This window comes from Podarcis muralis, chromosome 15 (genome assembly GCF_964188315.1).
Source record: "Podarcis muralis chromosome 15, rPodMur119.hap1.1, whole genome shotgun sequence".
Lineage (NCBI taxonomy): Eukaryota > Metazoa > Chordata > Lepidosauria > Squamata > Lacertidae > Podarcis > Podarcis muralis.
Genome location: NC_135669.1, coordinates 4,004,950 through 4,032,340, shown reverse-complemented (window position 1 = coordinate 4,032,340; position 27,391 = coordinate 4,004,950). Strand labels below are relative to the sequence as shown.

Sequence of the window (27,391 nt, the reverse complement as noted above, 5' to 3'; positions counted from 1 at the left end):
AAGGATTTCTTAACTGCTTACTGTAAAAACAACAACAACACACAACCTATGCAATATAGAAAAATGATATAAAAACAAATGGGTCCCTTCAGATTTGTGTCTTATTGCATGGGTCTTTCTTATGCAACAATAATAGTGCAGTAATTCTACTTTAGTCTGTCCTGTGATTTTTCTCTCAATGCTACCACATGATTGCTGTCCAGAGAAACGACAGCACAACAAGAATGAAATAAACATAAACCAGAATATTTGTGGTATTAAATAAATACAGGACTTTGGAAGGATATTCACTGACTGGGAATGAAGCAGTGGCACGACGCCCAAAAACTTTTATTGGAAGAGGGATTGCATATGACTATCCTGATAGCCATCATGAGCACAAATCATCATGAATGTGCAATAAGAAGCATAATGGGTTGTCTCCAAAGTTAGTTCTACTCAGATGTGGCTAAGTTACGTCCATTAACTTTATGGGTTTATTCTGAGTAACACTTAGTTTGATACAATCTTCTGAAAACTGAAAAGCAGCATTATAAAACCAGGGACAGGGAGAAAGAGGAATTCAGAAATATCAGGATTCAGTCTTGTGGGTCAGGGAAGGCATAAACAAACAGAGAGATGAATTCACAAGGCATTGGAAGCAACTAATAGATGATGCTTCATATAATGTAGGTATTTTTGTTTGTTCTGATATGCTAGAAGCTTGTAAGTGTATACAGTGATACCTCCGGTTACGAACTTAATTCATTCCAGAGGTCCGTTCTTAACCCAAAACCATTCTTAACGTGAGGCGCGCTTTCACTAATGGGGCCTCCTGCTGCCGCCATGCCGCTGGCACGCGACTTCCGCTTGCATCCTGGGGCAAAGTTCACAACCAGGAGCATCTACTTCTGGGTTAGCAGAGCTCGTTACCCAAAGCATTCATAAGGCGGACGGTACATAATCCGAGGTTCCACTGTATATGTTTGAGCAGTGTTTTATTGTATTTTCTTCACATACTTGTTGGTACATTGTCCTGGACTCATCTCAAGGGAGAGAAAGAAATAAGAAATAAAGAATAATCCCACCTGGTGGATACTAGGGAGAAAGCCCCCTGAAGTCTGGTGCCAGCTAAGCGCTCTGAGCTAAGAACAAAGCAAGGAGACAGAGGGTTGCAGTCAACCAAGTTTTACTCAAGAGTAGACTCTTTGAAATTAATGGACATGACTAAGCTAGGCTCATTCATTTCAGTAGGTCTAACTCTGAGAGAAACTTAGTTGAACACCACCCAGAGCATTTAATCCAGGGCACACAGCTGTTTGTAATCCATCAGGAGCCTAATGAACTCCCCAGATGTTTCCAAGACCTGCTACCGAGAGAAAAAGGAAAACGTTCTGCTGTGAAATAAAACTGGCCTTTTTAAAAAAAGGCTCAAGTGAGCATTTTTGCTCTTAGAGTTGTTATTGTAGGAGGGATTTAAAAGAAAAAAGAAAAATCAGCCTAAAGAGGTAACAGAGTAATTTTTAAAGCCTTGAAAGACCAGGCAGAATCATGAAGCTAAGACTTTGGGCCAGAACCATCTCTCAATCTAGCCACCCTAGACATGTTGTTGGGGTGCGCGCACACACAAACACACTCCCTCAGCCAGCTATGAAAATCATAAGGCCAGTTACACACACACACTCTCTCTCTTAGTCTCACAGGCTTGTTGACAGGATCAAAGTTATGAGTGAGCAATGCATGTGAGGTCCTTGGAGAAGACAGGCCAACGCTCTGACTCTACAAGAGGCAGCGTCCTATCTAGTTCCGTGTTGTCTGCACACTGACTGGCAGTTGCTCTCCAGTCCCAGCACTACAAGGAGATGCCAGAGACTGAACCTAGGACCTTCTGCAGGCAAAGGAGATGCTCTACCACTGAGCCCCTTGGAGACAAGGCAACACTTGCCAAGTTCAAGCCCCTCCTTGGGCACCAACTCTGTGAGCAAACTCAGTCAGGCCAGGTTTTTCCAGCATTCCTGGGGGAAGCCAAGCGCTCTGCACGCCTGGTGTGGGTGTTCCCTCCACTCCGCATGCATAAAGCAGGAATCAGATTGTACAGAAATAATTCTGACTGGCCTCTCCTCATCAGACAGGCTTTGACAATGATATATCCCCATGGGAGAAGAATAAAAACACATGCTTCTGAGGACATTTATGCACCAATCTACAAGAACCAGGTGCATTTATATTGAGGTATATTACTTCCTGGCCTTGAGCCAATATAAACAAATGGACTGTGGTTTACCACACAGGAAACAACACACTCAAGTTTCCTTTCAAATATGGCAACAAACAAGCGGCTTGGATTCTGCCGCTGGATGGGGCCTGAGTCAAAATGCAGTTATTTTAAGTTTCTACACTCCCATTTACTCTATGACCCAACATTGGTCTTAGAAGCGGTTTATACAGGGCATTAGCCACAACCTGTATCTATCTTGTTGTTTCTTATTAAATACTGCATTTTGCATTTTGATGCACTTTCCCCGAAACCAGCTTCAATCCAAATTAAGAAAAATAATGGCCTAACTGTGTTTTTAGCTAGTAATGCACACCCTGTTTCCTTCCAATCATTTTTATGCCTCATAGAATCATAGAGTCATGCATGTGTCTAAAATAACTCCAGTGTTAACAGAATTGTGTAGAATTGCTATCATTTATTATTTTCCCTTCCTTGGTTCTGGATATGCTCAGGGCAGATTCACACGGGAACACAAACAGTGGGGATCGATAAGAGTCATTTTAAAAAAATATATCCAAAAATATATAATAAAAGATAGCTGCACAAGTACAGATGGTTCCCAACACATTTCAAGGAGACCCTTTTATCAAGAAAAATGTCTGTAAAAACAATAGAGAATTACAGTCTAAACAGATACTGGCCTGGGTCACATGTCACATGGAAAGAAGCCAAACTACAGCTGGCTGCAGAGGTGGGGAAGCTCTGCTCCGGGGCTGACTCCAGCCCTCGCCACTTGACCCATGGGACTTTGCGCAGGTTTTGGCCCCACCCCAGGCCAAATCCTGCCCTGGGTGTGCCTCAAACCCTCCTTGAATGGTCTTGCCTGGCTGGTAAGGCCTCTTGCTTACCTGAATGGAGGAGTGTGTGTGTGTGTGTGTGTGTGTGTGTGTGTGTACACAGAGAAACCTCTTTTTTTTGCATCGCTGGAATGTAGGCTACGGTATAAAAAGGCACAAGGCATCTTCATTGTTCTGCCTATTTTTGTCCCTGGCCACAACCATGCCATGCCTCTGCCCCCCCCCCCCCCACAAGCCCCCATCAGTACACTAGCTGGGGCTGAAGGGAGTTCTAGTTCAAAACTTCTGGAGGGCACCAGCTGGTGAAGCCTGCCCCAAAGCAGTGGGTATTCGTCTGCACCAGGAACAGCTCATAAAAAAGTCCCCTGAACTGAACAATGTCCTAATAACCCGTTTTACAAGAATAAAATTATTGGGCTTTTTCATCTGCATATAACACCACATTCATTATTTCATTGCCCACCCTGCTCTCGTTTCAGCAGTGCATGCATAACTCCTTTCTTGTTAATGAAAAGCTGTGAATCTCAGAGGTTGTCATATCCACTTTGAATTGCCCCCCAAAAGCTACATGTTGAAACACAAAAGAAGTTAGATATCTCTTGAAATGTAGCACTTCTTAGTAGGAAACCCTGACAGGGAAGACATGTGGTTTTAATCAAGGCCGAGTTTCTGCAAATCCAGCAAAAATGAAAGGAAAGGAAAATATGTTAACCTGAAAAGAGACTTAGTGGGGACTGGTGCTCCCTGGAACGGGCTGGGCAGCAGGTAGGGAGGGTGACAATAGGCAGAGCCAGAGTCCACTGTGGGCTGAGTCAACAAATTCTGGCTTTGCCACAATCCTCCTCCCTGCTAAGTTCTGCAAGGGTTAAGAAAAGACTTGTAAAATGGGGCTGGTTGGAAGCAAGAAGGCAGGCAGGTGGGGAGTGGCTCAGGGCAGACTGAGATTGATTGATTGATTGATTGATTGATTGATTGACTGAGTTTATTTAAATGCTGCTTTTCCACAATGAGCTGTGCCCGAAGCAGCTTACAGAAAACATTCAAAACATCAAAATATAGGGCTTTGGAGATTCAAATATAAAGCACAGAACATGTCAGTAAATTGAAAAATGAGAAAAAGATCACAACAACAACAATCTAGGCTTAAAGCCTAGAGTTAAAAAACAATAACCTTTCTGGTGCCGGTCTTCCTGCTCTCCAAGGATCTGTAAATGGTCGGGCCCCATTCGCCCTAACAGACCAGCCTCCACTGAAAAAACAGGAACACCCCCCCCCCCCCATCTGCACGATCCATTTAAAAAACACTCTGATACCATTTTACACAGTCTTGGGTTCCCACAAAGAATCCTGGGAAGTGTAGTTTGATAAAGGTGCTGAGAACCATTAGAAAACCCCTATTCCCCTAACAATCAATCCCTCGTCCCAGAGTACTCTGGGAACTGTAGTTCTGCGAAAGGGACAAAGGGGTCTCCCAACAACTCTCAGCATCCTTAGCAGACTACAATTCCCAGCATTCTTTGGCTGAAGCCATGGCTGTTTAAAGCGGCATGATGCTGCTTTAAATGTATGGTGTGGATGTGGCTTTGTAACACTGAACTGGCCGTATGGCAGAAACCAGGCATGTGGAGGCTGGATGAGGGAAGACTGAAATTGGTGGGTGGCTGCCGCCCCATTTGCCCTAATGGATGAGCCTCCCCTGAGATGGGATTCTAAACATATACCCTCTGCAGAGAATCAGATATGATCCAAGATATTGGCTATTTCAGAGGAGAGAAAGCTTAAAGTAAAACAATGGAATTGTAACAGTGGAATTGTAAGCGAAAGAACTGCAAGCTCAGCTCAGGTCCTACAGCAACTTCTTTTGCTCAGCATGTGTTCAGACACACCCTTTTCCAACCCTGGGATATGGAACCTTTGACACGCCAGATATCGGGGGTCAATGGTCGTGGATGCTGGAAGATGCATTCCAGCAATATCTGGAGAGCCACATGTCGTCGTTGCCCCCCCGCCCCCGTTCTAACTGTAGAGATGTTCACACATTGCACTCAACAAGAGCGCACAAACAGTTGCACTGTGCAATTATGGAACTGTAATGTTCAGCGAGTGCACAGTCTGTGTACCCAATAGATGAGCTGTACAAATCAAAAAGTCCACAGTCACACAAATGCTTGGGCATCTGTAGAGGCAACTGTGCCTGTTTCCAGTGTAATGTGTGAGCAATCCATGTACATCCCTCACCCCAATCCATTATTTTGCACCCAGCAAACCTCAGGTTCACAGTAAAACAAAACAGATTAGGAGATCTAGCAGGCCAGTAGCCTGCCTACCCCTAAAAACTAGTTCACTTGTAAAACAGAGGAAGATTCCACATTCCAAAAGTCACTATCTGTGAGCAAACAAAACATAGTTTTGATGCAAGTCATTACTGGGGCAAGACACAAAGCAGTGAAGTTTCATCCATTTGATTGTTCCATGAGAACAGAGAGTCACTGTACATAAAATCCTTAAGGCAGCTAATAGCATGCAAGTTTATGAAAAACAAATTGCCAGGATTTCCCCCCGGGAGCAGCTTCTACTACTGGTGTCTGGTACACACCAGTCTCTTGGCAAATTCAGAGCTCTCTTCAGGTATTAAGCCTGCATGATGTTTTATGTGCATTACTGTATATCAGCTCTCTTGATTTTGTGTGTGAGAGAGAACAGAATTAAAAATGAAGTTTGGGTATTTAAGATCACATTTTTTGTGCCTAATAATAATAATAAGTTCTACCTATGGAATTCAGACAGTTTACAATAAAAAAGTCAAAACACAACACAACTAAATTCAATAGTCACCAACAAAAACTGAAAATAAAAAAATAAAAAAACCTGCAGCAGCATATACAACAAAACTATTCATTAAAAGCTAGGGAAAGTTTTTTAAACATCCTTAAAATCCTGACCTGATGGCACCAGATGCATCTTTCTCTCTGAAGGAAATTCCATAAGATAGGAGCCACCACTGAGAAGGCCCTATCTCTAGCATCTGTCAGCCAAAACTGATCTTAGAAATGGTCACACAATTAAGATCTCTGAAGCTGACTTTAAAACATGGGCCAGTGAATATGGGTGTTGACTGCCCTTCACATGGGAGTAGGCATCTTGGCCAGATTAGAAACATATTATTCAACTAAAAAGGTGTTACTGAACCTAAGGACACTCAGCAAGTGACAGAAGTGGGATATGTACCAGGAAGACCTCACACCTGCCACTCATTCAGTGAGCCACAGGGTTAGGCAAGAAGCTAGCCCAGGAGTAAGCAATGTGACAACTCATAGCCAGTACGACCAATGATCAGGGAAGACAGAAGTTGTGGTGCAAGAATATCAAGCGGGCACCACCTTGGCTATCCCTGTGCAACCCTCTCAGCCTTAAGCCACATCCACACCATATATTTAAAGCACATTTATATCACTTTAAAAGCCATGGTTTCCATCTAAGAATCCTCACAGGGCTACAGTTCCCAGCACCCTTAAATTACAGTTCTCAGGATTCTCTGGGGAAAGGCCTGTGCTTTAAATGTATGGTAAATGTACGGTAAGGATGTGACACAGGTGGCGCTGTGGTCTAAACCACTGAGCCTTGAGTTTGCCAATTGGAAGGTCGGCGGTTCGAATCCCCACGGCGGGGTGAGCTCCCGTTGCTCAGTCCCTGCTCCTGCCAACCTAGCAGCTCGAAAGCACGTCAAAGTGCAAGTAGTTAAATAGGTACCACTCCGGCGGGAAGGTAAACGGCATTTCCATGCGCTGCTCTGGTTCGCCAGAAACAGCTTAGTCATTCTGGCCACATGACCTGGAAAAACTGTCTGCAGACAAACGCCGGCTCCCTCAGCCAGTAAAGTGAGATGAGAGCCGCAACCCCAGAGTCGTTCGCAACTGGACTTAACTGTCAGGGGTCCTTTACCTTTACCTTTTTAAGGATGTGACCTAGCCTTCCAACTGCAATATGGGGATAATTTTGAATGCTGAAATGAGCCTAGCACCCACCGCTGTATGTTAGAAATGTCCACCTGAGAATTTCTGGTTCATATCTGAGCCACTGTGTCACACCATCTCTCCGTTCCACATTTCCCTTAAAGAAAATGCTGTGCACAACTTATTTGGGAGCCTAGATGATTTAATTTGGGGGGGGGGGCTGAGAAACTGGACACTCCCCAAACCTACCAACCCACAATCTTCTTTTTATTCACTTGTTTAGCTTGCAATTTGGGAGCTGGGAGAGCTGCTTTAAGTACATATACAGATTGTAGAATATATAGGCTTTGTGGAATTCCCTGATAGGGAAGGTCAAAGGGACAAACACTGCAGCTGGCCAGCAGTAAAAATTTATGACCTACAGCAACCACTGGGATTGCACAAGGTAAAGGCAGCCAAGGGGCACAGGTAGATTCCTCAGTGGGGTTGAATCAAGGAGGGTCAGTTACCTCTGGCTACACGCAGAGTTTTTAATTTGCAAACAGGAGAGGCACAGGCATAGGGAATCTTTAGCCCTCCAGATGTTGTAGGAGTACAACTCCCATCACCCTAGCAAGCATGGCCAATGGCCAGAAGAGGGTGGCAATTGGTCCCAGTATCTGGAGGGCCAAAGGTTGCCCACACCTGGTGTAAGGTGTTGTAAGTCAACTCAAAATAAGACTGCTCAGTGCTCTGGTTTAAGGCTTTGGCTCAGAGGTAGGGCATCTGCCTCACATGCGTAAGATCCTAAATTCAATCCCTGGCTTCTCCAGGTACAGCTGGGAGAGACCTGTTGGAAATTCTGGAGATACACTGCCAGTCAAAGCCAAAAATACTGAGCTCAATAATCTGACTAAGGTCTCATTCACACCATACATTTAAAGCACTGCGATGGATACCATGGTCGGCGGTATCGAAAGCTGCTGAGAGGTTGCACTCCTAGAAAGTCTTGCAAGATTGTGCTTGGTACGCATGAACACACACACACAAACATCTTTTGGAGCCAGTGAGGCTGTAGGGTATTGGTCTCTCTATTTATGGTGACAACCTTCCCAATGCCTTCCTTAGAGTAGTCCCTAGAGTTGTCCACCTTGCTCCATCTCTATGTTTTAGGTAAACAGAATAAAATAATTCATGAGAAACAAAAGAATTTCATAAAGAAACCACAACAGAATAAGTGGGACCTGCACAAGTGTGGAGTGTTGTTGCAGGATTATTGTCAGCCAGCCAGCCACACCCTCTTTCAGGAAACTGAATTCCACCCCACCAGCTGTCAGTCAGCATTCCATGGCCACTGAGCATGCTCAGTCCTCATAAGGCAGCTTAGGCTTCCCTCCTCCTTAGTTTTTCCATGCAGAAACTGGAGAGTAAAACATCAGAACACCACTCATGGTGCAGAGGCTTCTGGAAATAAAAGCATTCTGGCCAGGCATCAGAAGTACAGCAGGCACAATGTGATGCCTCTGATGGAAGGGAGACCCAGAGCTGGGTTCACCGCACTGAAGGCACCATTCTTTGTTGACATGAGTTGTGCTTCTGGTCCATAGAGGACCACCAAAAATGCTGCCCCAGATAATTATGGTGGCCAGCCTGGGACATCCCAGGCAAGGTGGTCCTTAAAGTATATTTGCAACTGGAGGCATGGTATCTTATTTAGAAAAGGGTTACTCCATTTAGAAGGGGTGGGGAATAAAAGCATGTCAGAATTGAAAATGCCTCTATTATACTTCTGGCACTTTTGGAAGGTTCCATGTGATTGTGTCTTTAAAAATGGAAACTTCCACATTCTCCAGGTTGAAGTGATGCTCCACAGAAAAACAGCCCTGTGACACTTTGAAGCTTATCAGATTTTATTTTTTTGTGGGCATGGGGCCCACAGTGGTGGAGTGTTATCCTGATGGGGCAGTGTGAAGTGTGAATGTACAAGGAACTCCTTTCCACCCCCATTCTTACCTGGTTTTCTACCCAACCAGCCCTCAACAGTCAGGCAGCATTCCATGCCCACTGAGCATGCTCAGTTCTCATTCAGCTGTTCTAGATTCCTTTGTCCCCCATAAGTTCCTCCATCATACCCCAGCGTTCTGCCAAACTTTGGTTTCCCTCCAAGGTGCATGGATCTTGTGCATGGATGGGGCCATTTGGCTACTTAGAGAACTGGGATCACTGTTGGTTGATTATGATACATAGATAAAAAGAGGAAAACCTATAGACCAGGGGTCAGCAACCTTTTTCAGCTGTGGGCCGGTCCACCATCCCTCAGACCATGCGGTGGGCCAGACTATATTTTGAAAAAAATATATGAATGAATTCCTATGCCCCACAAATAACTCAGAGATGCATTTTAAATAAAAGGACACATCCTAAAAAGGTAAAAACATGCTGATTCCTGGACTGTCTGCAGGCCGGATTGAGAAGGTGATTGGGCTGCATCCGGCCCCCAGACCTTAGGTTTCCTACCCCTGCTATAGACTGCTAAAAGGACACAAAATGCAAGAAGTGCTGAATGGCTATGATATTTCTGTGCAAAGTTTGGATGCATATGAGATGAGAACAGTGACTATTCACCAACAGCCATAACTAGGGATAGCACAATCTTCCTAGCTTTATTTCTGATTTATTGGGAAGCCAAGCAATCCATCCAAATGTACACAAAGCAGTTAAATGTCAGCCTCATCCACTGCTTAATTTCAGCTCCCTTCAAGTGCTGGGAACATCATTCAAAATTGCATGGCTTTGTATGTGTGTGTTGTCTTATTTTGTGTCTGACAAATAACCCCTTAGAAGGCTCCCTAGGTCTGGGGCACAGTATCCAAAAACTTTCCTCTGAAGATCAAAAGGCCTTTGTTACCAGCAAAGGACCATCTCCTTGGGCAATTCCTTTGGGGTTGTTTTTCTCTGAACTTCCCCCCTCCCCCAAAGAAAGTCACTCTTGTTTTGGCTGGAGCTTGGCAGTGGCCTGCATAGCAACCCTTTCCCCCAAAGTGGTGTTCAAATGCCAGCTTTAACTACATGGCTGAAAAGTGCATAATTCCCCCTGCCATACAGCAGTTCGTGACTCCTTTGCCTGAAAGATGTAATGAGGTTTGAGCTGCTGAGTGAGAAGGCCATCAATGCAGCCCATTGTTCTGAGAAGAAAGCCCCGGACAGTTCTTTCTCTCTTTCTCTCTCAGGGGCTGACGCCAAAATGCCAGTGGAGAGGCAGGGAGGCTTGCCCAGAAAGGAACTCTTATCACCCTTTGCTTGAAAACTCGGATGGGGTGGCGGCTGTGTGTGAACCAAGTGCAAATAGGATGCACGGTTTGGATGCATTTTACATTGGCACACCAGCCCATTTTTTCTTTTTTCTTTGCTTTAGCCCATGTAGAACAAAACCAACAGCTTTATGTCTCGTTATGTTGTTCTACTTCCAGATGTTTGACCATGCGGCTCATTGTTTTCTTTTTCTTTGCTTGTTGCCCAAAGCACCTAAAATAGGGGGAGGGGTACTAGGTGTTTTTATTTTGATTATGTATTTTGTGTTTTATATTATGATTTTATCCTGTGAACTGCCCTGAGACCTGTCATGTTCTTCCATTAGCCTGGATAGGTCAGTTGGTAGAGCATCGTGCTGCTAACGCCAAGGTTGCAGGTTCGATCCCCGTATGCGACAGCTGCATATTCCTGCATTGCTGGGGGCTGAACTAGATCAGGCATCCCCAAACTCGGCCCTCCTGATGTTTTGGGACTACAACTCCCATCATCCTTAGCTAACAGGACCAGTGGTCAGGGATGATGGGAATTGTAGTCCCAAAACAGCTGGAGGGCTGAGTTTGGGGATGCCTGAACTAGATGGTCCTCAGGGTCCCTTCCAATGCTACAATTCTATGAATCTATTATTCCTCCATTGTAAGAACATAAGAAATGTCTCCTGGATCAGGACAATGGTCCATCTAGTCCATCATCTTGTTCTCACGGTGGCCAAACAAATGCCCGTGGGAAACCAGCAAACAGGACCTGAGTGCAAAAACATCTCCCCTTCTGTTTTTTTTAGCAGCTGGTATTCAGATCCTGAAGCTGAGGCTCCAATACTTTGGCCACCTCATGAGAAGAGAAGACTCCCTGGAAAAGACCCTGATGGATGGCACAAGGAGAAGGGGGTGACAGAGGACGAGATGGTTGGATAGTGTTCTCGAAGCTACCAGCATGAGTTTGACCAAACTGTGGGAGGCAGTGGAAGACAGAAGTGCCTGGCGTGCTCTGGTCCAGGGGGTCACGAAGAGCCGGACACGACTAAACGACTAAACAACAACAACACAGAAGCATTCCAGCCTCCAACTGTAGAGGCAGAGCAGAGCCATCTTGGCTCCTCCTCCTCCGTGTATTTCTCTAGTCCTCTTTTCAAGCTACCTAGGTTGGTGGCCCTCACTGCCTCCTGTGGGAGCAAAATCCATCATTTAACTATGTGCTGTGTGAAGAAGTAATGCCTGCTTTGGGGGGTGCCACAGCTGGCACTCCCCATGAAGAGGAAACTTTCAAGCATGATCTAGGCTTTCAATATCTATTTGAAGTGCCAAGTTAGTGGACGGTTGTGGCATCTATCCAGCCATCCACAAACATGCTCAGTGGCAGCCAGAATCTCTTTTTTAAGTGGTGAACACACTTGTAGGCCCATGCATTCCCACACGCCACATGCAAACTCCAAGATGCAGATACTATGCTTGCAGCCTGCTCCAAGGACCAATCAAAGGGAACTTCTGAAATCCCGCTTGTTCTGCTTCTTTTTGTCAATGCACATTTTAAGCAGCACTGTTCCTCAAACAAAAAAGACCCTTATTTGCTATACCCTTCCCTCCTCCTCATAGCTATGCCAGTGGCAGGGGGGTGGGAGGGGAGAAGCCAAAAAGAGAACTCATTGTCCAGGAGAAAAACAGGCTCCGAGGAGAAGCAGACAATAGCTATTGTAACTTGTGGGTCAACGTGATAGAGTGGTCAAGTGTTGGACTTGAACGGGGGAAATCTCTCTCTCTCTTTTTGAGATGAAGTTCACATTTAGCCATGACTTCTAATGTGTGGCCTTGTCAAGTCATCGACCTCACAGAAGTATACGGCTGGGTAGGAAATTTGATTCAGTTTGGATTGAAAACCAGCTTAATTTGCAGTTTCCCAAACAATGGGAGAACTGAAATGCAGCCAACCTTTCCATTCCACGCTTCTCCAAATTTTGCAGTGCGGTTCCCTAACCAGATGACATAGGAGTCACCTCCAGGGGCCAAGGTCCCTTCGGCCCCCCAATAAAATATCTGAGCCAGCCCCCCCCCCAAGTTAAGGGGAATTCCCATTCAAATAGGGTGCATTTGCCATGTCGTGTGATCAATTATATCATATTTTATTCAAGTTGGCACCCCTGCCAGATGATACGCGCAAAAATGCATACTATACTTGGGGAAGGTGTGCATATAAATACAAACAAAAATGCATTATATTAGGCAAAAATGCGTAAATTAGGAGAAATTCACACCAAAATGCTGATGAACGTTGATGAAGGTTATATTAAAAATGCAATCTGATGTGGAGAAGTGAATTAAAAGACTGTAAAATAAGAAACTGAGAGAAATGGAAATTGAGAGATTCACCCATCCCAGCTGAAGTGAGATATAACATATATATTTAAACTAACAAATTTATGCTTAACGTCTACTGAATTTGTAGTTCACATATATTAATTACAACTTTCCACTTTTGTATAATTTAATATATGCTGAATTCAAATATAATATCTACTGATTTTGACGCATTTCTACTTTCTTAAGGGTTTTTCAAAGAATAAATAAGATATTTAAAATAAATAAAATAAAAATAAAACATCATTGATTATTTTAAGTAGGTTGTACCAAACAAGAGTCATGCTCAGAATAGACTCACTAAAATTAATAAACCTGGCTAAGCTAGGATCATTAGTTTCAATAGGTCTACTCTGGGAAGAACTTAGTTGGCTGGAATCAATAATTTTTACGCAAAACATCAAAATCAGCACATATCAAATTCAAATTAAGTAGAAATTAAATATGAGATCATTATTAAATATTGGTTAAATATTGCACCTAGACATACACACTTCACAAGGTTCATGGCTGGTTTCACTCAGTTTAAGGCGGCATTTTTAACTATTATATCAACATTACTAACCTATATTGGGTTTTATGTCCATTAACCCATCATCCCCCCAAACCCTGGGAGATTATTCACTCAGCATATTCCCAAAATTTATCAGACACTTATAATTTCTCCACAACAGAAAAATAGGCCTTGTAACTTCTGAGAATCTATCCTCCCACAACAGTGCCTTCCAGGTTTTTCTTTTCAGCCTACAACTCCCATCATCGCTCACCACTGACCATGCTGGCTGGGGCCAATGGGAGTTGCAGTCCCCCACACACAGAACCCCAGAGCATGCTGGGAAGCTTCAGTCTCCCTAGTGTAGCCTGTCTTCTTCTGAAATACACCAGCTGAGGGGAGGCTGCTTTATTATCCTAAATTCATTTTATGACACCTTCTTATGGCCTTAGTGCATTTTTAAATATATTTCTAATATGTTTTTAAAATAAAGAGGAGGAGGAGGAAACCAGTTAACATCTATAACACCTGCATTTTACACCTTAAGAAGGAGCACAGCTAGCGCTGCCTAATGAAGTTGTTACTGGAAAACTATGCAATGCACTCTCAAAAGGCAAAGTCAACTGTGAAGGGGAAAATATCCTGCAGCAAAAAAAAGGAGAAATACCTTGTTTCACAAGCCTTGATTAAGGGACAGTTCTGCTTTTATACCAGTTAGCACAAAGAGGAGGGGGAATCAAAAAGGCTGTTTCAGCTCAGTACTTTAAAAAAAAAAGTGCTACAGGTTAAGATCCGACTGCCAGCAATGCTACATTTTGAAGGTTTGCCCAGAAATGGGTCTTGAGGTCCTCATGCTGTTCCTTAATCATATATTGCTCTTATGTAGGACTGCCAACCAGTCAGAATTTTACAGAGCAAGGAGGGAGTTGAGCCCTTGCTCCACATGCCATAAAAGGAGAATGTAAAGCTTGAGAAAAATGTACAGAGTTTTAAAAACAAAAAGTGGGCAATCCTCATCTGTGCATGCCTGGGGTGCACAAATTTTGGCTTACCTTGCACCTTCAAAATGCAGCGCAAGGCCAGGAACTGCTCTCACCTCTAGCCAAGATCAGGCTGGGAATTGTTCCTACAAACATAGGAAACTGCTTTATACAGAGTCAGAACCCACCGGTTCACCTAGCTCAGCATTTTCTGCACTGCCTGACAGTGGCTCTGAGGCATTTCAGGCAGGATTTCCCCCCAGCCCTATCCAGAGATGTCAGGGATTGAACCTGGAACCTTTTGCATGCAGAGAAGTGTTGGGTTCTGCGGTGCTCAGAGGGCCTCAGAAGGACAACACAACTGTCTAAGATCATAAGGAAGTTTGGAGCTTGTCACACTTGATGGGAGGAAGAATGGTACACTTGCCACAACTAATGGCATTGTAAAATCTTTATGCATGGTCTAGATAAGGAAGGTGAAATCCATGGCCAGCATGGTCAATGGTCAGGCATGGTGCGAACTCCAAATGCTCTTGGACACAAAACCCTCAGGACCTGGGGTGGGCATCTACAATTCCTACCTGTGCGCTTCCTCATTCAAATTAATGCACACAAAACCCCAGAGCATGCTGGGAAGTTGCAGTCCCCCTAGTGCAGCCCGCTTCAGAGAGGACACACAGAGCAAGGCCCCTGAGCCTGGACTATCTCCACGTCTGAGAGAGCCAACAGCAAACTGCCCTCTGGAAACCACCTTCTATGACACTGCCCCCCCAGAGCTGCTAGCTTATCCATAAAGAAGTGCCAAGGATCAGCCCTCTGCCATTTTTAATTCTCCACATTGCTCCGACTTCAATAATGGGCATTGTGGGATATTAAAATGGTGGCTCCCTTTCCACATGGCAGGCCACTGTTTAAATTTCCCACAATGTCCCTAAGTGATACTTCCTGAGCCAGCTGCTCACCACTTATTGTAATGGAGCTGTGGTTATAGGGCAGGCATTTGATGTGGGCCCTGTTGAGATGCTGGGGCCCTGGCAACTGCTTCAGGATGCTGTGTGCTGGTGCTCTGCTGGGAGCAGCCCAGATTTCAGGTGTCTGGAGGAAGGCAGAGAAGTTGAACACTTCAAATTAGTTAGCGCTGAGCCAAAACAGGGAAGGGGGCCCATTTTGTGAATCCTCTTAAAGGGCAATGACAATCTTGAAGTGTTGCTTCAAATAAAATAAGCTGCAGCCCAGCATCCTTCTCCGCGACTTAGCAAGCACTTCACCAAGGAAGGAGAGGAGATTGTACTGTGCAATGTTCAGAGTTAAAAATTATTTTTTGAACATAATATTATTGGCACCAAACTTCAACATGGCACTATTTACACCACCAGCAGCCCATCCTTTTCGGCCTGTGAGCCTCGAGTCAAGTCCAGAGCATTAGGAAGAACCACTTGATCACTTGTTTTAGTACAGATGGGGCACACAACTCAACATGCAGCAGCAGCAGCTGGCGCATGGCTCCTTTCATAGAGGAAGACAAATTGGTCGCCACTTGATTAACTTGAGGAAGGAACCAGAGGTAAGAAACTGAACCAGTTTTTCACATACATAGCAGGCAATTTTGAATGTAGGAAGATGCTTCATATTGGGTCAGACCACTGGTCTATCTAACTCAGTACTGTCTCAGCACTGACTGGTGGTAACTGTTCAGGATTTCACACAGGAGTCTCTCCCAGCCTGATCTGGAGATACCAGGGACTGAGCCTTGGACTTTCTGCAGGCAAAGGAGATGCTGTACCACCAAACTACGGCTCCCCCCACCCCACATTGATCCAACACCTGAAGATCTTCCTTCCTTTTTGCAAGCGCTGCAGGAAAAAAATTAGAATTTTCTGTTTGCAATTACACAAGCAAAAACAAAACAAAATCACACCTTTTTGGAAAAAAAAACACTTCCATTTGAGAGATGTAATGGATTTTCCCAAATACGGTTGTACCTTCGAAATCGAACAGAAGCCGTTCCGGAAGTCCGTTTGACTTCCAAAACATTCATCTTCCAAAGTGCGGTTTCTGATGGGCAGCAGAAAGCTCCTGCAGCCAATCAGAAACTGCAGAAGCCCTGTTGGACATTTGGCTTCCAAAAGAACATTTGAAAACCAGAACACTCACTTCTGGTTTTTGATCGTTTGGGAGCCAGAACATTCGACTCCGAAGGCATTCGGGAGCCGAGGTACGACTGTACGTATACAGCACATACCTAAGTGGTGAGTTACAACACAGACCTTTTCAGATAAAAGGCCCATTGAGTTGAACTTACTTTCATGCCTTAATTATATGGAAGGTTTCTCACACATATTTGCTTATTTTGACCTTTATTCTTCTCCTGGTCATCCACACAAGTATGAGGAGCAAGGAGAGTGTGGAGAGAGGGAACATTTCTTTCCCTCTCCCTAAGAATGCGTAACTTGCCTCTGCTGAATGGATTAACACAGGGAGAGCCAATGCCGTGCCCTCCAAATATTGTTGGACTACAGAAACTATCATCCCTGAACACTGGCCACACTGGCTGGGGCTGATGGGAGCTTGGAATCCAGCAATTTCTGGAGGGCACCATGTTGGCTATCCCTGAATTAATGAAAGAGCTTTGCATGCACAAGGTTTCAATCCCTCCCATCCTCAGGAAAAAGCTGGGAAACTGCTGCCTGAAACCCTGGATGTCAGCTGCCAGAGTGTACAATACTGGGCTAAATGGACTCAGCATGAGACAGCTTCCTCTGTTCCTAAATACAGCAGAGATGCCCAACATGGTGCCCTCCAGTTGCTTTTGGGACTAGATCTCCCATCAGCCCCAGGCAGCATGGTCAATGTTCAAGATTGAAGAGAGTTTGAGTCCAACAACTTATGGAGGGTGCCACATTGACTACCCCGATTCCACAGAAATGCAGGACAAGGCGGCACCACAAAAGGGACTTCAGAAAGGGTTTTAGTGGAAGAGCCAATATCCAGCAGCCTAGGAGCTTATAAAGCAGTCTTTCCGGGATGAGACACAAGGAAGAAACAAAATAAGATCATACAGGAATTGAAACAGAGAGGGAAGTACTGAAGCACATTGACAGGAGTTCCCAGGGTACTTTCAGTTCTCTGTGGGCTGCTCTGAGTGGTGATCTATCAGAACCTCAGCTTGGGACATCTTCTTGGCAGTAAAGTGCTCTCAAGGTCTAGACTGGACCTACCCACTCCAGTTGGCTATTGGGTCCTCCTGGGCAGGAAAGGCTCTAAAAGACTTCCTGTTTGGGCAACAAGGTCTTCCTAGCTCTGGTGTGTTTCTGTCCCTCCATCAGCTCTGACACCATTTCTGGCTCCTAGTTCTCTGACTGCTGTTTACAGGCTCATCCCTAATGAGGTAGATAATGAGGTAGATAACAGCAAGTCAATGAAGACACTAAAGTACAGATTCTGAATAACCCAAACTCCTAATTTCTATAGCCAACACGTACAGGAGCCAATTCATTAAGGATGAGATCCAAGCACACCCTCAACATAGTCTCTCTCCGGATGGAGCTGGATTCTGCCCCCAGATGGATCCTGTGTCATTTGCTTCTAAAAAGATAGGCAGAGGCTATTTGCTTGGGGACACCACCCCACCTAAGGCACTGACTTGCTTCACTTAAGATTTAAAAAACAAAAGAGGCTTTCATCTACATTATCACTCTTTTGAAGCAAATAAACATAAGTCAGCCTTGTATTCATGCAGGTGATTTAGGTGGACTAGTGGAAGAGGAGCAGAGTCTCTGGTCTGTGCACAGCATAGAAATGCAGTGAGCTACTGCAGGATGGGAATGTATGGGGTGTTAGGGGAGGGGTAGTACCTCTGGTGGGGGACACGCTGTGCTCCTTGCAGGGTAGTTTATCCACCTTTGGTCCCCACCCTCCATTCAGCTCTCACCTGTGGCGCCTAGAAGCTTTCAGAATGCAACAGTGGCTACACCCTGGGAATGGCTTAGCCTGGCTGGCTAAACCAGGAGAGTAGCTGATGGCTCTCAAACCCTCCGTGAGTTAGGGACTTCCCCTGCATGCGAAGACAGGCTCCAGCAGATTGAGTGGACGAGACCAATAGTATGTCCAACAGTCAAGAAAGCAGTTTCTGCATGTAGTATAGAAGGAAGTGTGGGGCAGATGAGGCTCGTCCACCTGGGAAGGTAGTCCATCTAGGAGAAGGAAAACTCTGACTCTAAACCTATGCTGCCTTGTGGTATATCTTTGAAAAAGAAAAGGCTAAACACTACACAAATCCAGAGTGGAGTCCCTAAGGCAGTTGGGTAGCACCTTTTACACCTCCTTCCAGCAACTCCTTCAGCTTTCATACACACTGCCCAGGCTTGTGCACCAGAGAAGTCACTTTGGTGCTGCTAAAGCAGTGGTTTGACTTCACCCCTGGAGCCTCAATCCATTGTCTCTCAGGACAGATGGATGCCAACAGCTGCAGGAGGGAAGATGCTCTCCATCCCTCTTCTGACAGCCTCCAGGAAAGAAATCAAACGCAGGCTGGAAACTTTGTGGATTTTCTTTTTAAGAATAGGAACACTGCCGGTAAAAATACAACTTCACAGCTAGCACCCCACCCCCCAAAAAACCACCACACGATTGGGTGCCATGACCCATTCATCTAACCTGCCTCACATTTCCCACCCAAAATTCTCCCGCGTGGAATTTCCAGTAATTGCCACCACTGCTTCACGCATAGGTGATAATGGGTGGGGAACCTTTAGCTGTTGTGAATCTGAACATGGCTGCTTAAAGGTGGCGAGGTGCAACCCACAGAAGGGACTGATTATTTAAGGAAGGTGCTGGCTATCATTAGGTCAAAGTTTCTGAACTTAACAATAAACTTCTTTATTCAAATTACACAGCTCTGATCCCAAGAATTCATAGGCAATAAAATCTACGTAGACACTGGGGCTCAGCCAGAGAATTATCTATAGAACAGCAGCAGTTAGTGCCCTTTGCGACTGAAAGGCAGAAAGTAGGAATGCTGACAGAAGGTGAAGCCAGACAGAGCCACCCCCTGACCATAAGAAAGCAGGCAAGGAAGGAAACAGGCAAGTGGGGGAAGGCTAAGCCCCAGTCACCCTAATAAGAGCAGCCCCCAGTGCTACAGAGGTGGTGGTGGTGGATGATGATGTTAAAACCTGTATACCGCCCTTCATCTGAAGAGCTCAAAGCAGTTCACAGCGTAAGAATACAAGATTTAAACACAAAATACATAATAAAAACACAAACATGTTAACCTGCCAAATGCCTGGCTGAAGAGGAACGTTTTCGCCTGAAGGCACCAGGTGAACCTCCCTAGGGAGAGAATTCCACAAATGAGGAGCCACCGCAGAAAAGGTCCATTTTTGTGTTGCCACCTTCCAGACTTCTCATGGAGGAGGCACCCGAAGAAGCGCCTCAGATGATGATTGCAGGGTCTGGGTAGGCTCATAAGGGGAAAGGCTGGTGGATGCTGTCACCCAGAACATCTGGAGGACACCAGTTTGGCAAAGGCTGCCTTAGACAATATTCTACTTCTCCTGCTATTGCACATTCCCTCCACTCTCCTGTCTTGCATCAATGAGGCAACTACTGCACTCTCTATACTGAACACAACACAGGAACTGAGTATAAAAAAGGGGACCTGCCACAAAATGTTGTAGTGTGGCACGCTGCTCTTCAGTATACCTGCCCACTCGGTTCCCCGGGCCCCACCTCATCTTCCATCCCCTCCCGCCTACAGTTAGGGCATTTCTGCACTTACTATAGAATCACAGAAATGTGGATTTGGAGGGGATTCCCAAGGGTCATCTAGTCCAACCCCTTCAATGCAGGAATCCCAGCTAAAGCATCCCTGACAGGTGGCCTCCCAACCACTGTTTAGAAACCTCCAGCAAAGTAGACTCCCAACGCCTTCTGAGAGTCCATTTATCCACCATTTATAGTGGCATGGCTTCTGTCTGATGCAACCTTTGGTCAAATGCCACTTGTATTAGACAAGAGTGAATGTGGGGTTTTCCTTTCAACACTAATGCCAGGTTGTTCTCCAATTTGACAAATGTTCCATAGATGTAGGCAGACCCTACGCACATTCATGTCTTGTAGTCAGTAATGTGCAGAGGGGTAACCCTTTTGCAGCTTTAAAGAAAAGCGCAATGCCTATTAGCCGGAATTCTAATCTTGTGGGAGTATGGGAGATTAGAAGAAGTTCTACATGTTTGCCTGAGCTATGGCAAACCTGGTTACTGTGGTGAAATTCTATCTGCAGCTAATGACTGTTGTTATGGGCAGGACTTGGGTCAGTGCCATTGTGTTTCTCCATCTGCCATCTCTCTCCTCTGAACTGAGTTCACAAACTGACAGCTGGCACCAGTCAGGGGAAGTGGCACAAAACAGATGTCTCTCACACCACACCCACCAACCCCCAACCCCTCCACACAGAAACCGGAAGCATGTTTCTACACATGGCACCCAAATGAAAAGATTGAGGATTCATTCCAAAGATTTCACAAAGTGTGGAGGGGGTTTTTTTGCAATAGAATAAAAAGTGGAGGTTTCTTTTTTAAAGTATTCCAGAACACTAGCTGAATAACTATGGTGTCATGCAGCAGAAAGCCCCCCCCCAAAAAAAAATCCAGAAAAGAACAGTCACTTTACTACTATTAACGGTGGCATACTACAGCCATGCCCACTCGCTGAATCATCATCTTGTCGTGGTGAGTGGGCCTGCATGTTCCAATGACCCTTGTGAGCGAAGCCGTCGGGAATCTCGTACTGCCAGCAGGGTCACCCAAGGCAGTAAGGTCAAAGGGAAGGAGCCAGACAAGGAATGATCCAAGAAGTCCTCAACGGCAGAACAGGCGGATGATAACAAGCGGTATGTTACAAAGGCTGTGAAGGCGGATGAAGGCCGCAGCAGATAGTAATCTACCGGTTTGTTGTGACTACTTCATGCCATCGGAACAGAGCCCTACTGCGAAGACTGTGCGTTGGTCAGCGTGCACTGATCTACACACATAAAACAAATTCACGCACAGGCGTCTTCCAAAAACCCAACCCAAATTTGTTAAAACCGTGTTTATGGAAGACGATCTTACTCGGCTACGAGTGATGGCCAAAGAAGAAGAAGACTATAGCCATGATCTGCCTTCACTGGGGTGTTGGGGGCATTTATTGACTGCTCTTGAGAGTTCTTTTTCCTAAAGATTGCTTGTAGTTCTACAAATCATCGGGTCACCCACCCCCAGAGTGGTTCTGTTTCTCTCTTGTGTGAGTGTGATGCTGCTTGGACTCCATAAGCAACTGTACTCACTGCTTGAACTCCAGAATTAGAAGGAATGAATGACACTTCCACTGGAGAGGTATCTGACCACTCTGGACCTGCTAGAGTGCGAAGCCCTGTGCAGCATTAGTACCACCTGTTCCAAATATATTGATAGTTATATTACCCTAAGGGAGGGAGCAAAGGATACACTGGGGGTAAGAATGTCAGAAACTTCTACTGAAATGGGAAAGTGTACTGTAAATTCAATTAGCTCATATGCCCATCTGCAAACAGGAACAGTAATCAGGCAGGTGAATAACTGTTACTGGCTGTCATTCTCCACCCCTATGGGCTCCCCCAGTCTGCAATACACTGTTGGTCTTTTTTTCAGGATACTACTGATGAAGCTTCTCTCACACACCTGCCCTTGAAGGGAATGAAATGGAATCACATCATAGTGTGATTAATTACATTATCAGATTTGGCCACAGCAAACAGAAAGCTGAATAACACTATTTTTGAGGAACCTGAATTGCGGTTGAATGGAAATGGCGCTGCATGCGGCTGAAACAGGATGGAACAGAAAACAATGCCGGAGTACACCTCTAACTGCTGAAACTCCGCTGCCAGTCTTGCTGTGGCTAGTAGGCCCAGTTCCAAGTCCCAGTATCACCATTGCTGTCCAATGTCCATTCCTCGTCCTGATTTATAGTGCAAATGGAATACAGGATGTGTGGAAATAGTATTTACGGGGCTAACTAGAGATTCCAAAGAGATTGCCTTTCCATTGTTCCAGGAGGGATGCCTTCTCCCACCTGTGCTCTTAGGTGACCATTCCCTCCTTGTTACAGGTGAAGTGGGCAACAACCACAAGAGGAGGCTCTTCAGTCAGGAAGCCCCGTTCAAGGAACACTCTCTCAAGGAGGCTTGCCTGGCACTAACATTCCCAACTGGTAAATACATTTTTATTCCGGCACACTTACGGAGGATTATATGCAAACTGAAGATCTCATTCTTAGTTGCTTTTTTGAGACTACTGGGAAATTATAAGTCTGCATCCCAGAAGAAGCAGAGAAGGCAGTTAAGGCAGGCAGCCTGTAAGAAAACCAAGGCTGAAACGGCATGCTTGGGTTAGTGAAATTATAGGAAGAGTGTGCATGTTATTTTAAAGCAATGCAAACGAGTTTATTTTAGGGCATCCATCATTATGTAATCAGGAGACTGAATAAACCATCAACCCAAAAATAAAATGGCATAGGTGCCTCACAATATATCAGAAGGAAATGTGTCTTTGTCCCAATGGCAATATCTGCCCACCCCCCAAGCATTCAAGCATGGATTAGGGATACAGTATTTTAGTTCTGATCATGATAGACAAGGAAGAGTTATACTTCCTCTCTGCAAGCTTTGCTTCAGAAAAATATCCCCTCTGCCAACCCTGTGCCCCTGTGCAGTATCTACATGCTAACATGTAGTTTAGTCCAAATGGACAGCTTGAAAAACAGATCTTTGTTTGCAGCATGTATGCAGTCATGTCATACTGTCACATTAGAGAACTATATTATTTTCCCCTAAACAGCGAATTACCCAGATGTACTTGGTAGCAGCAGGCTGTTCTATCTTGAATACTGGGTAGATGTGCAATTATTGCTTGAACAAAACTGAGGCTACAATCCTATATGCTCATTAAGCTGGGAGTAAGCTCCACTCAGTGGGTGGCGCTGTGGGTTAAACCACAGAGCCTAGGACTTACCGATCAGAAGGGCGGCGGTTCGAATCCCTGAGACGGGGTGAGCTCCCGTTGCTCGGTCCCTGCTCCTGCCAACCTAGCAGTTCGAAAGCACATCAAAGTGCAAGTAGATAAATAGGTACCGCTCCGACGGGAAGGTAAATGGCATTTCCATGCGCTGCTCTGGTTTGCCAGAAGCGGCTTAGTCATGCTGGCCACATGACCCGGAAGCTGTACGCCGGCTCCCTCGGCCAATAAAGCGAGATGAGCACCGCAACCCCAGAGTCGGCCACGACTGGACCTAATGGTCAGGGGTCCCTTTACCTTTACCTTTTAAGCCCCACTCAAATCAAGGGGGCTTACTTTTGAACAGACATGTACCACATTGCACTGTAAGGCATTTATACTTCTAAATTTAATAACTACAACCAGTATCATGATTTAGGCTAAATCACTGGGTTTTGAACAGTGGGTTAGGATCTGCTATCAGGCTGTGGCCTAAAGTGGGCTACAACAGGTGCACTACCAGCACAAAGATACATGGGGGCGGGGAAGATAAGAAATAGGTTCCCAAATTCATGTTCGGGTTAAAGTGGGTGCTAAGTTAAAACATTTTCTGTTCAAAGTGAAAAGGAAAGAAAAAGCATTACACATTTTCAAATTTGTTTCATCTACATGAAACCCCTGAGACCTCCGGGTATAGGGCGGTATATAAATTCTGTTGTTGTTGTTGTTATTGTTGACAATCTAAACAAAGTCTAGAGAATAAATTAATGTACTAAAAACAGAGAACAGTCCCTCTGGTGTTCTGTGCCAAACAAATCATTTAGAATTAATTGTGTGATGAGTATATTTGATCACAAAAACTCTGTGAAGTTTTATGAGAGCTGATTGCATGAGACAGTACAATCCAATTTAACTGAATATTGCCCAATACAGTACTTGGGCTACACACTGCCAAATCCCTGGAGGCGACCAGCCCACAAATACACAGAGACCTTTGCAAACTCAAACCAACAGCAATGAATGTGTATCTGAAGAAGTGTGCATGCACACGAAAGCTCATACCAAGAACTAACTTAGTTGGTCTTTAAGGTGCTACTGGAAGGAATTTTGTTTTGTTTTGACTATGGCAGACCAACACGGCTACCTATCTGTAACAACAGCAATGAAAGAAGAGTTTAGGGCACGAGGCTCATTGGTCATAATTCTAATGGGGACAATATCAATTGCAGCATTGCATTTAAACAAAATTAACACCTTCACATACACTTAACCTGTTCTGCAGTAACTTTATAAAAATGTCCAGGCAATAGGTTTTCCCACTTCCATTGCTAAAATAAATGTCCTTGACTCTGCTTACATCCTTCTTCAGATACATTACTCTGCAGCTAGCCATATTCCTTGTCCTTGAGAAACAAAGAAAATACTTAAGGGGGGGGGGGGGCTTTATTGCCTGCTCCCACTGCTTAAAGAGCACTCTATTTTAAAAGTCATATATTAAGTTTACTCTCCAATGTTTTATCAGTGGTTTGATGTGTCAATTCTATTTTAATCCCTGGAAAATCAGAAACTGGCATGTAGTTCACCAGTCAAGTAAATCCTTACCCCCCCACACACACATACACCACCGCCCCCCAGTTGCTAGCCCTCATGAGGGGAAGATCCAGGCTCATACCTAGAAAGCTTATACTTACTGGAGCTTTAAGGTGCTACTGGAACATCTTTCAATACAGTCATACCTCGGGATACCTCAGCTTAAATATTTTTGGGTTGCGCTCCGCGGCGACCCAGAAGTAACGGAGAGTGTTACTTCCGGGTTTCGCAGCTCGTGCATGCACAGACGCTCAAAATGACATCGCGCGCATGCGCGGAAGTGGCGAGACGCGACCCGTGCATGCGCAGACGTGCAGTCGCATCTTATGTTCGCTTCAGGATGCAAACGGGGCTCCAGAACGGATTCCATTCGCATCCAGAGGTACCATTGTATTTTTTTTTAATCATTCATCATTGTTATTTATTACGACAGACCAAAACGGCTACATTACCTGAATCCTTTTCAGATGGTTATGTGCATTCCTGCACCAACTTCAAAATGTGCTTATTTGTTTGTAAAAATATTTATATCCCTCCATATTGTAATAAATATATCACAGCAGTTTACAACAATATCAAAACATAAAACCAAACAATAAAATCATAAAGATAAAAACAAGTTAAAAGTAAAATAAATTAAGAACAAACATCAACAGACTATTGTGGGGGATTGCCTGCACAGGCCTGGTGGAAGAGAAAAGTTTACAGCAAGTGTTTCAAAGTTGGTACAGAAAGTGCCTGCTGAATCTCTAGTGGCAGGGTGTTCCACAGGACTGGGCTGATGACACTGAAGGCTCTGTTTCTCATTGTTGTCAAACGGGACTCACCACCTCTGGGAATAACTAAAGATGCTCCTGCAGATGAACTTAGTGATCAAGCTGGAATATAAGGGTTCTGGCAATCCCTGAGGCTTCCCGGACCCAAGTTGTTCAGGACTTTGTAAAACAATACAAGAACCTTGAACCTGCCTGAGTAGCAGATGCTAAGCTAGCCCTGCTGATTGGGGGGGGGGGGCTGGTTATTCTGCTGAGGGGGACCTCTGCCCCAAAGTCCTGTCCTGCCAGAGCCCACCGCTGGTCCTAAGACTCCTACAACAGTAGTTTCAGCAACTCATACTTGCAGCTCACATGCCCCCCAGTGAAGTTACATCCATACAACAAAGCCATCTCTTCCAAATGAGTCATCTCCAACTACTGAAAAAACAAAGTTCAGCATGTGCAGCCTTAACACACCCATTGGAAGGAGGTGGGGCGGTCGCAATTAGATAAGACAATGTTGCATGTCATATGTATGTTGTAAACAAGTTAGGAACTGATACCGAGTCAGTAACACCCACATGCCAACCCTCTGGAATTGACAAGGGTTCAAAGAAAACGAAACTGCTTTTTTCATCAGCCTGGAAGCCTGGGTGCTGTTGGAGGAACTGCTGGAAAAGCAAATTTAACTGCAGGGCTTAACCATTTGCTTTCCTATGCATTTGGAACCACAAGTGACCCCAAATGAGTATAAAGACATGTCAACATTTTCTCTCCAGCCAACGCCACTACTAATAGCCTGATGCAATGTTCAACCATGTTTCAAACCTCCCTTCCACAGCATTTTTTTAAATGAATGTTTTACTAAAAGGGCACTGGGGTTAGTTAGACCCCAATTAAAGTAAATAGCAGGGCAGGGAGACATGGCGTATCCCAGGAAGTGTGGTATAAATGCCCACAACATACCGAAAATGTTTTAACAGCACAATAGGCTGCTTTATGCTTATGCTACAATTAACCGTTCAGTACTTTTGGATTTTATTATTTTTGCATCCAGCGAGTTTTGATCTGAAAGAAAAAGGAAGGTCTCTCAGACCCCATAGGAATTTTCACCACAAAGGATTACAGAACCCAGATAACATCACAGTGCCCCAGGAGGTGCTAATGAACTCCCCCGTGATCCTTGTCAATTTCGGTTATTGACATTCAACATACATATTATCGAATACTTCTTTTTACAAAGGTACCCTGTAATCAAATTGTAAACATAGGAAGCTACCTTATACCAAGTCAGACAGTTGCTCCATCTAGCTCAGTATTGTCTACATGACTGGCAGAAGCTCTCTAGGGTTTTGAGCGGGGGAGGAGAGCATCTGGAGCCCTAGCTGGAGATGCTGTGGACCTTCTGCATGCAGGACACATGCTCTTCCTTTAGGCTACAGCCCTTCCAATTAATAAAATGCTTTTTACCAGCATAGCAGCTTTATGTAGAGGCTATCTGAGCATCTCTCTTGGAAAAGGCTCCATCCATAGAAGTATGAACTTATAAACAAGCTTGGGAAGGGCTATTTGTGTTGCTCCTGGTTTCTGGAGGCTCTTTGTATCTGCAAGGAAGTTGGGCAAGTGCATGTATGATTTTCAATTCTCCATGGTCTTCATTTTACATTCTGTCCTGAAAAACAGATGTACACACACACCACAAAACACCCCCACTGCTCTAGCCCTGTCTGCGTCTGAAGGGTGCACATGTGCAGAATTTTATGTGTGCCACTAAATTACACAGAAGTAGATCCTCAAGGGCATTTCCTTCTGGGCAACCTTCCAATGCCAGTGGTGGATGGCAAAAGCGGGCAGAGAAACAAATGTGAATTTCACATTTTTAAAGTAGGCTCAATTTCACTCTCACTCATACT

At 44.8% G+C, this 27,391-nt stretch overlaps 1 protein-coding gene across 3 annotated transcripts in view; it reads right to left on the bottom strand.

Annotated features, from left to right (window-relative positions):
• Nucleotides 1–27,391, bottom strand: part of DOCK5 (dedicator of cytokinesis 5) — a 141,397-nt gene that overhangs the window by 106,646 nt on the left and 7,360 nt on the right. The gene's annotated exons all lie outside the window — the stretch shown is intronic.